This window comes from Lepisosteus oculatus, chromosome 28, assembly GCF_040954835.1.
Source record: "Lepisosteus oculatus isolate fLepOcu1 chromosome 28, fLepOcu1.hap2, whole genome shotgun sequence".
Taxonomy (NCBI): Eukaryota; Metazoa; Chordata; class Actinopteri; order Semionotiformes; family Lepisosteidae; genus Lepisosteus; species Lepisosteus oculatus.
The window spans coordinates 6,795,849-6,804,564 of NC_090723.1; the positions used below are offsets into that span (position 1 = coordinate 6,795,849).

General features: G+C 47.5%; 1 long non-coding RNA gene across 1 annotated transcript in view; it reads left to right on the forward strand.

Moving 5' to 3' along the window:
• LOC138225516 (uncharacterized) overlaps window positions 1-8,716 on the forward strand; it is a 32,176-nt gene that overhangs the window by 21,520 nt on the left and 1,940 nt on the right. The window lies entirely within an intron of this gene.

The following is an 8,716-nucleotide window of genomic DNA, read 5'->3' on the forward strand; positions in this document are numbered from 1 at the left end:
CCATGTACCTCTGGAGTTTACCCCCCCCCTTTTCTTACATATATACACACTCACACAGCAGAGCAATGGTTGGGGGGGGTTAACCATCCCACTGCAACAGCAGGACACAAAGGCAACAATAAAGCAATAAAGCGTGAGGATGGGCCAGGCAGGCACCGGCACAGCCCGGCCAGCCACAGGCCGAGCGCTCGTCAGGGGACCGCCCTCCCGCCCCGACGGGCCCGGCGGAGGGGGAAGGAAGCAAGGCGGGCGGCGCCGCGGGTGACGGAGGTGATCTCCCAAGCGCTAGGTGCGCTTCTCCGCGGTGGGGGGGGGGGGGCGGGACGAGCGGCTGTCTCGCCAGCGCCCCCCTGCCGAGCAGTCGACCGGGCCCTGTGTTCATCGCCATGGTGGTTAATCGGTCAGCGGAGGGGTGGGTTCTCACGATTTCTGCGCTAAGGTCGGGCAGGGTGGGTAGTCGTCCGAGGAGCCCTGGACAGGACGTGCGCTGACTGCCCCTGTCTTTGTCACCGAAACGCCACACAGAGCTCTCAGGCTGGGGGATCACTTTGATCTCCTGCACATTTCGTTGGGGGTTCACCAATCCGGCGGCAGGACAGCCTAAATAAACTTCGGATAATGTGCAACACAGGACTCAACAAGTCTATATGTATTAATACAATGAACACATTGATTGTCGAACAGGAGAGGAATTGCCCATGTCAGTCTGGAAGTAAATTATTTTTTAATTATTTTTTACATTTACAGGTTTTTTAGAGGTCATGTTACCTGCAGGAGTATTGCTCAAGCCTTAGGAATTTTAATTTAAAAAAAAAATTGCAGAAGTGGTGTACTGAGCTTTAGGGAGATTGATTTGCAGCATGCTAGCAGAGAACAAAATCAGCCAAAATGCATATTATATCAAAATGCAGCTTTTCTGCCCAAGTGATGCTGCATGAGGTCACACACATAAAAGGCGTTTGTCGACATAATTCACATACTTGCATGCAAAGTGGAATTCCTAGATAACCTGCTAATTGTGGATGCAATAAAAATGTCACCATCCGTCTCCATTTGTAGGGAATAAATGCAATGCCCTGGTTTCTTATAGCAAGGCATCTGGATGAATGTTGATGATAGCAGAGTTGTTTCCTGGGGGGGGGGGGGTGGGGGTGGAATCAGTGTTAGCTCCAGCTCACAGGAGAGGGAGGTGGGAGTTCTGTCGTGGGCTGTTTTAATTTTGCTGTGCCTCACCTGGGGTTCATCTTTAGTCCCCCTTAGACCCCAGTGTGTGGCCCTGCTGTACCTACACAGGTGTGAATGGAGGCAGTGGCCAGTGAGACCTGCAGGATCTGTGGCCTGCCTGATGTTTCCACTCTTCGACAGACACGGGGCTGAAAGTGTTTGGCGGGTGTGTTTGAACTACACTGGGTTACTTCGACAATTTTTAGAAAGCCTGTTGCAACATGTGTCATTACTATTGTAAGTGTGTCGATTTCCAGTCCCAGGACTCTTGCCCAGCCATTTTGCCCCATTCCCCACCCAGCCCAGGGTAAAAGCAGCATCCTTAAAAACTAAGGAGCTCCTATTCTCTCACTTGTTCTTTCCTTCTGAGCCTGGAAGATGTTTTTTTGCCATTTCTGTTGTTACTTCAGTGTTGCATATTCTCAGCACTCAAAGTGTAATATTAAAGTAAAAAAATGTATTTATAGCTAGTTTTAGTTTGCTTATTGTTTACGTTTTGGGTGTACAGATCACCTGGTTTGAACAGTGTTCTCCTTTCAGCAAAGAAGCTAACTCTTTGGCTACAAATTTAATTCCTGTCGCAAGCTTGTCTTTTCATCCCTGCCCCTCTCGTTTCATGAGCTCTAGACCTCAAGCTGTGCTGATCAATCGGTCTGCTCACTTCGGGCTTCTCTGTGTGTGAGGGAAGGGAAACACTTTGTTAAAGATCCTCCACAGGCCCTGGAAAATACTGAAATCGAGAAGCGGCCAGTACAGATTTTAGGATGCTGACCCTGGGTTTCAAAAGGACTTGGTGGGAGTCACTGTGCAACTTTTGGTCAAAAGCTTTGCTGCTTCTGCTAGGATTGACGGTCCCTAATCACAGAAATGATTGCATTTGTATTGATACTGAGTGTATATTTTTAGGTGTTCTAGAAAGCAATAAGAAGGGCTGAAGACTGGCAGTCGCTGAAGATCACGTTAAACTGGCTTCCTGGTCAGCAGGACACCACACAAGGGGGCGGGGAAGGGCTGTTTATCGGAGGTCACAACAGGAGTCTTTTCCTTTCTTTTCTACCTTTGTCTTGTAGATCAAAGGGGATGCACAGCACAGACACTGATGCGATCGATCCGAGTCTCCTTGCTGGTGCAATCAGGAACTTCAGTGCTTCAGAGTTTTTCCAATTCCACAGATTTCCCCATGGTCAAAGGGGAATAATCCTACCAGTCGCTTCAGAAGTATACTGTTTCTGTAATAGCTGAAATTAGTTCGACTTGCAACGTATAGTTCAAAAGAAAAGGCATAAATTCCGTCTGCAACAGATAATGTTCGCATTTTTGAAAATTAGATCTGACAAATTCAGATAGATTGTATGCAGCAACCAAAAGTGTTGATTTTATGTGCGTCCAAACACAGAAATTGAATCAGTTTTTTCTTTACACTGTACATCTAAAATTATTTCAGGACTGTAGAGGCTTATCTGATGGCTGTATAGTGTCTGTTAGTGTTTTTTGCTTCTTTTGCTTCTTTTGGTATTTTAGTTATACCAATTAACCTGTGGTGAATTTGTCTATTTTGTGTAATTGGTGATTTTCAATACATAGTGTTTCTACAGTATGAGTGTTACTCACCTCAATGTGTTTGCAGGCTGTGTGGGAAGAATTACAAGTCTGGTTTATTACATTTGAATAAACTACCTCGTCATCAATATGACCTGTCAGGTTTGAGATCCAGGTAAATGTACTTTATTATTTTTGTTATGATAGCCTTTTCGAAATGTTAGGTCAGTGGGGAATCATTTATGCTGCAATTAACTTAATGACAGCGTGCAGTCAGGCGCTGGCTTTGAATCGGTGGGCCACAGGATGTTTCTGTATTGGAATGGGCATCACCGAATGAACTGGAAGAAAAAGGCTTATCACGTTGGGGTCAGTGGCCTTCGGGATGTATTTCGTTGAAGATGTACTGTAGCACAGTTATGCAGAAGTACAGTCTTAAGGCTCTGTATTTTTTGTGGGTGTTAAATAGGCATTATTTCCCATGAAGTCTGCAGAATTGTCTCTGATACTACTGTCCCAGGTCCAAGGGGGTCTGTTTGCACAGCACTGTAGGTGTTGATCATGACGTTTTATTTTACAGCACACAAAGCACATGTCAGAAACTGGTCTGGAGGCGTTATATCTGTGATGAGAAAGGATGCTGCTTTTTTTCTTAAGAACACAACTAAACTAGTTCTCTCAACGTGTCTTTGATGGCTGTGGGTGTCAATTGCTCCTTTTACATTTTAAATCAAAATGTTGGATTTTCTGCAGAAAGGTACTGTGGTGCTCAAATCCAGTCCCTCTACACCTTATGCACTTAGGTGATCTTCCAAGAAGGGAGAAAGTGAACAACTAGGAGATAACTGCGTAGATATTGGATTCCACAAATATGCAATATTACATACTTTCATGTCACTTTAATCAAACACGTAATGTAAGATGTTTGTGTGTAACTTAAATTGTAACTGAACACTCCTGGAATGCTTTACAACATTTCCACGTGTCGCTTAAAACGATACAGGATTGTGCAACTGGAGCTGTCGTACATCAGTGGGCAAGTCAAGGGACTGCACACTCCTGAAGTCTTGGCCAGCGGTAATCATTTCTAGTGTCAACAGGGGCGCGGTGATGCAGAAGACATTTGTGTATAACAAACCAATGCCTTAACACTGCAATTTTTTTAAACATAATTTTATTGTGTTTTTCCACCTCTCCATGTACAAGCCCACCCACGAAAAACGACAAGTTGCAGGGGTTTCTCAAGCATTTTCGGAAACATGTGCTCGTGCATCTCTCCCTGCAGAATCTTGTACTGTACAGTATGTGAACGTTTATACCACAGGTACAAAAATATCCCCATTCAATCCAATCATATTACAATGAAAACATACGGCTACATATAACATACACAGGTGAGCTTAGAGACATTGCTGTGACTTAGAGGAGTCTCAGTTTTCTGTTTTTATTTTTTCTTTGAAGTGTACGGTCCAGACAACATCGGTATGACTTGTCCTCGACTACGCTGGAAAAGGCAGGTCTAATTTTGTGGCACGTGCATACAGTGCACCCCCGCGGCGATTCAGACATGCAGTGTTTGCACCTCGGAGGCTGGTGCGCTCCGTCCCGTGTGGATCCGGAGCAGGAGCTCCGTGGGTGCCGAGCGATGGGCTGGAAGTGGTACGCGGTGGGGCGGGGCGGGGCTGAGGGAAGATGGGAGAAAAAAAAAAGAGCAAGGGCGCTGGGCTGGAAGTGGGAAGAAAGGGGGCTGAGTGAGAGAGGGGCCGAGTGTGTGTGTGTGTGTGTGTGCGTGCGCGTGCGGAGGCGGTGGACCCCTGCGGTGCCGGTTTCTACGGCGACCCGAAGACAGCTCTAACCAGGCCGGGCCTTTTTCACAGGCTGTCCCCCCACCCCGACACACACACACACACACTGCCCCCCGCCCCCATAGCCCCAAAGGGAATGTCCCAGTGACAAAAGGGGACATGTGTTCAATCCCTCTCCTCCTCCCGCCCCCTCCCACTCAATACGCGGCCCGGCCTGAGACAGGCACCTAATAAAACCAGGATTAGGAGGGCGTCTACACAGCACTGTAGCAGAAAAGTTTCGAACACCCCCCCCCCCCCCCAACCACCACCACCGCCGCCACCGCCTTTCAGTTTTTTCTTTTCCTTTCTTTCTTCTTCTGCTTCTTCTTCTCCAAACTCTCATTCTTTAAACACTTGGTACAAAGGGATCTCAAGGAATTACACATTTTGTTGGGCAAATCAGCCAGCACTCAACTCAAACACCCCCCCCCCACCACCATTACTGCAGCACCATCTCTGATGAAGCGAGGTGCCCCTGGTGGAAATGAAGAGGAGTGCGGTTAAACACAGCCTGAGTTCATGAGCATATAGACACAGCTCCTAGCCTTTTATTACACCCCTGTATTGTTTCTTTATTTTTTTCATCCGTGTGTTGGTGAGGGGGGGGGGGGTATTTGTATGGGTTGTGACACGGGAACAAGTCTGGTGTCATTGTCCAGGGGGCGTTTGGAGAGGAGAAAGCAGCACACATGACGACACAGACGTTTCTGGCTTGGCATCTGGCCTCTGGGAGTGTTGGTGATCAACAAGGAGAGGGACTGGGTGCTATTTCAGTAGGTCTCTTGCACAGGCCTCACATAGGTCATGCACAGGGTGCCGGAGGTGTCACATTAGTATTGTTGAAATGCTGCTCCAGTAGTCCATCCATCCATTTTCTAACCACTCAGTCCAATTCAGGGTGACGGGGGAGCTGGAGCCTGTCCCGGCCAGCAGCTGTATTACTACCTTGTAGACTGACCTCAGGAGCTAGACCAGATTGGGTCTGATCTTCACTTGGATGGAGATCACTAAGGAACTCCAAGTTGCTGCTAAAAAGTGGTGTTAGTAGACCAATAGGTGGTGACCAAATTTGCAAACCGATGTCCAAGCATGGTGAGTGGAGACATAGTGATATTGGAGCTGCTGTCCTTTGGATGAGACATTAAATTGAGGTAATTGCAGAGCTCATGGTATGGTTCATGGGGATATTAAACCTGGAGTCTGAGCTTAATTCCTCTGGTCTTGCACAGTTTGGTTTTCTTGCAGTTCCATCTCAATTGAATGGTGAAACTTCTCACTCTTCCAGCAGATCTGCTATCTTGTGGGGCTGCTGGTACATAATGGGTTCAATATGTCACCCAGCTGGCTGCTGATGTGGAAATCCTCCCACAGTATATGTAAAGGGCTTTGGTTGGAATGCACTATAGTAATGCAAGGAATTATTTCAGTTGTTTGAATGCCGATGGACCACTTATGGCTCTGCAAACGGTTTCCCCGCTGTCTTTGTGCTTGCATCATTCGGTGCTTGTCTAGGCATGACTGAACCAGCTGTCCCCGCAGCCAGTGAGACAGTCCTGACGGGTCCGTGCTGCAAACTCATTGTCACTCAGAAACGTCACTGCCTTGCGATGAGGCGTGCACAGCCCTTTCCCAGCTGGGATTCCACACTGCCGGCCCCTCGGGCATCCCCCAGCCCTTCGTCACACAGCACACCCTGACAGCAGTCAAGCCCTCTGTGCTGCAAGGGCCAGGCCCCTAGCATGGGAAGACAAGGGTGCCACTGGGAAGGCTGGGGAGTGGTGTCATCACAAAGGTCTCACCTTCCACGGCATCTGACTTCTGACATTTCTGCACATGAGCGGTTGAACGGAAACACTTCAAAGCCCCAGAAGCCAGCCTCCTGTGCCGACAAACTCTTTCACTCTTTCTGCTTCTTTCTTTAACCAGGAGCACCGTCAATTTTCATCCTTCTAAAGACTAAAAAGTTTCAAACCATAAACCTCTGTTTTAACTACCTGCTTGGACAAGAACATCCATCCATTTTTAATGGATGCCCAATGGCCTTGGCCTTTTGGGTCAAGAACGTTGTATATCAGTAGAAGTAGGGGTGGTAGTAGAGGTAGTAGTGGAACTGCTCAGTCAGTCTTGTGTTCCAATATAAAAAAAAATAATATAAAAATATGGTTCTTTCAGATCAGGAGATTCAAATTACAAACACACTGATCTATGACAGCCAGTCCTGCCAGGGTCTTAAGATTCCCTACAGTATTTCATCTGGGTCCTGGATGGAAATCCAGCTGTTAAATGTGACTGCAGCTGCTGGGACTGTTGTCTTAATCCAGCCCCCAGAAAGCTTGTGGTCTAGTTAAAGGGCTCCTGTTGTACATTTCCTCTCACAATAAAGGTTTACAGTGATACAGGCTGGTAACGGGTATTAAGTCATGCAGGGCAGGGAATTGAGAGCCTTGTGAAAAAAGTATGGAGGTTAATTTAATTTAATATAATCAGTATTTCTCCCAGATTAAATGTTCGAATTTCAGATCTGGAAGAGCTTGGTAAACGTTACAAAAGGCACTCTTTGGTAACATGTATTTTTGGTAATTGGAGTGACCGTAGTCATTCCTTCTTGGGGCAGCTCATCTGTAGGAGCTGCCCAGTGAATCAGCAACTAAAGGATTTTATGATGATAGAGACCAGTAGTTCCCAATCCTGGTCCTGGTGACCCACACACAGGTAGGTTTTCATACCTTTCCACCTTAATTAGATAATTGAAGCCTTAATTGGTCTATGAAGTTGCTTCATTGGAATATGTGCATTTTGTGTCTAGCCACAAGTCTGGGATTTTACTTCATCTACAAAATACAACAGTTAAAGCTTCAAGAGGTTTAAGAGCTGGGAACAAACAGTTCACATGAATCTTATTATTAAGTCAAGTGAAGGGTTTGATTGTGCAACTGAGGGCTTGGCTGGAAAAAACCTGGTGTGTGGGTCACTAGGAGCAGGATTGGGAACAGCTGATATTGACACACCAGCAGAATTCTGCAGAGCTGTTCCTATGTCCCCCTTTGTTGTATGCATGTCAGTATGGTTGAGAACTGCTGGTAAGTGGGCAGTGTTCACCACCTTGCCAGTCTAGACAGCTAGACCTTTTTTTTTGGCAGGCACATTCTGCGTCCAGCGAGCCTTATTAAACCGCACTTTAGTCTGTCAATAAAGAGCTGGGCTGAAGGGATATCCTTGAGCTGCTCGGCTGAGAAGATGAATTGACGGCACTCGTAAACAGGCCGGGCTGGAGAGGGGACGACGGACTTCATTCTCTGAAGCAGGAGAGTCAACAACCGCCCCCATCCTAGCCCCGGAGTCTCGCCCAATCCCGAGAGCTCGCAAACACAGAGACACAAAGCCAGGAGGGCCCCTTCTAACTCCCACTCAATCATGATGGGAACAATGGGGGAAGCTCCCCCCCTCCCCGCACACACACACAGACAGGGGAAGCTCCTCTTTTCTTGGCACTCTTTGGTGTTTTAATCCCCAGCTTCCTCCTCTGCTATAATGGACTCCCTGAGATGGCCTTTTGCAGTCAGGGCAGCTCCAGGCCAGTGCGGGTCACAAGTCCATGCCTCTCCTGCTCCGCCTTCAGTCCTCCTCCCTCCTCCCTCCTCCCTGCTCCACATGCTCACACCCTGCCCTTCTCGCCCTCTCCATCAGCCGCTCAGTTTCTGTCGACGCCACGCTTTGTACTCGTTTTTATTTTCTGTTTGAAATTACTGTCGTAACTGGGGCCACGCTGGACAGCATGTGATCATTTACCATTTTCTCGGGTCTCCTGAAAGCCTATAAAACCACTTGCCTAAAGGGACTGTAGTCCAGGACATTTCTGGCTCTAGCCTGGGCTGTGCCATCCATAAGTTGTGATCGGATTCTCCAAAGGATGACATACAAAGAGCTGGGGTATCCTCAGTAGTGCAACAGCAGCTCCTCTGCCTCTCCAGCTAAGGGCCAGCTCTCAGAGATTTTAGTGAGAGATAGAGTACTCTGACCAAAGACCGTCTCTCCTGTGAGGGGCCTGGCAGATCTGAAAGTTTCTAAGAAACGTAAACGACTGACAGGTGCACGCTCTCGGACAG